Source organism: Vigna unguiculata, chromosome 3, assembly GCF_037176805.1.
Source record: "Vigna unguiculata cultivar grain cowpea cultivar isolate G323 ecotype 2 chromosome 3, ASM3717680v1, whole genome shotgun sequence".
NCBI classification, from domain to species: domain Eukaryota; kingdom Viridiplantae; phylum Streptophyta; class Magnoliopsida; order Fabales; family Fabaceae; genus Vigna; species Vigna unguiculata.
In genome coordinates this window covers 49,000,564-49,002,827 of record NC_140794.1, presented here as the reverse complement: position 1 = coordinate 49,002,827, position 2,264 = coordinate 49,000,564, and the positions used below count along the sequence as shown (strand labels likewise).

Genomic DNA, 2,264 nt, shown 5'->3' with positions numbered 1-2,264 from the left:
CAATTCAAAATATTAAGACATTATCTTTATGGTTTTTTTAAAATTCACTTTGTATTTTCAGCTATTCTTGATAACATGATCTATCAATCCAAAATTTCCAAGATTTTATGTCAGCCCAATCACTTGTGTTGTTTTTGTATATTTGATTAATTCTTTCCATAAAGTTTTAACCATCGTCAATTCTTTCTATAAAGTTTTAGCCATTGTAAGAGATTAAGTGATAGAAATCTGATTCAAGATTAATATTGGACTTAGACATTGCTCCATCTATGAAGCTATTTTTTTTCTTCCCTCTGAAGTGATTAAAACCCCTCTGCTCTGCTCTAAGGACTATAGTTGTCCCTGCTTAATGGTTGTGAAACTATGAAGGCAACAAGATTATGAAGAACAGCGGAAGAGCTTGAGAGAAAACTTAATTTTTTTCTTTTTATATCAAGATTGAGATTAGTCGTAGTTACAAAAGAAGGAAAGAAGAAAAGGGAAAACAGAGGAATTAGAAGGACGTCATGTTATTAGTGTTAATGGGTGACCTCTTTTCCTTTTCTTTAAAGTTGTCATCCTAGATCCGAAGATTTATTTGCATTACTTGGCTTTTGATCTTTTTGCATGGTTTTACTCTCAAGGATGGCACCGGAATTTCATTCACCTGAAAACATTGATGTTTACACATAAGAAGCAGTTCAAGTTTTCAAATTCTTAAAGACCAAACAGTATTTGAAATGTACTATGAAGTTCTTCACTAGAAAGTGTTTCTTAGTTAATTGCTTGCTCTGGTGTTCATGTGCAAATTAAGAAAAGCTGAAAGAGGTGGGAACAGAATAGTCCTTTGTTTACTCCAAAACAGCTTACCTGTTGTTTTTCTAAGCTATTATTTGGACTTATCCAAGGTACTTCTATCGTTGTATTGCATGCTATCTCATAACTTTTTTTTTTTCTCCTTTTTACTAGTATTAGTGTGTTAACCCTCAATTCCTTCTGAAAAACTGCTAAAATTTGTAATATAAAAAATATATTCATTTAATGCCGCCTCAGACTGTTTTAATAATTATTAAACTTTGGCATTTGATAAATAAATGCACAATTCTTTTTCTGCTCCAAACCCAACGCATGTTGTCGGTTCTGCAGAATGATGAAACACGACATCTCTTCACAATAAGCAGCCACGTAAGGAAACTAAAATGTGGAACCATGTATATTTGACACCACTCTTGAGCTCTATAACTCCTCCTGTTTTGGCAAAACCACTGGCTGAAAGAAAGTGAGAGTGAAACCACTTCCCATTGTCACTATATATATATGAACCTCACTTATCATGAATCCATTCCTCTAGGTTGTGATGTGACTCTCAAGATAGAGAGAGAAATGGATTTCACGATTTCCAGATCTCAATCAGGTTTCACAGAAAAAGAAAAGGAGAATCTTGATAAGTTAGGGGAGAAGGAGTGTGTAACAGAGGGTGTGATATCAAGACAGCTTCAAAAGTCCGTTCTCAGAGCATGGACAAAGAAGCTGTGCTTCTACGCTTACGGCAACGCAGGTCTTACAACAGAGCCAAAAGCGCTTTGGAGACTCTGATGGGAACCTCAGAAGCCAACGCCGCCACTGTGCATGAACAAAAGTGGCTTCATCTGGCTGACTCTTTCTCCTCTCCATAACTGGAAACACCATCACTACTATTGTGCTGTAGTTCATATGTTGGTTATCTGTCACCTTGTCAATACCACCTATTATTATTTTGTATGCAGCTTCTCATGAACCTCTTAAGAGAGTAGAAGCAACAATGTTCCCTAAAGAATAGTCTCTCTGATACAAATTCTTCCTAATGATAACACCTCTTCAAGCTCAATTCAATAGTTTATCTCTGGGTACAGAATTGTTCTTTAATAATAATAATAATACTTTATAATTTAGTTACTTTCTGATAATGAACGAAAATCGTTTGTTTATACTTATCTCAATCTAAAGAGATGAGATATATTTTTCAGTTAACAAACTATTTTGGAATTAAAAAATATTTCGAGAAAAGTATCATTAAATTACAATCTTATTTGGAGTAAAACATTATTACAGTCTCTGCACCTTGGTAGGTTTAATTTCTGACCGACCTTCTGAACAGAATAGTACTCTCTTTTGTTTACTTGTTCTTAAAATACTATTAAAATAACAATCCTTGTAAATAAAATGTATCTTTTGTTTACTTGTTCTTAAAATACTATTAAAATAACAATCCTTGTAAATAAAATGTATTGGGATTTAAATTCTGA

General features: G+C 33.5%; 1 pseudogene; it reads left to right on the top strand.

Moving 5' to 3' along the window:
• Nucleotides 1-1,240: 1,240 nt before the first annotated feature.
• LOC114177423 (uncharacterized) lies at nucleotides 1,241-1,846 on the top strand (annotated as a pseudogene).
• The last annotated feature ends 418 nt before the right edge of the window (nucleotides 1,847-2,264 follow it).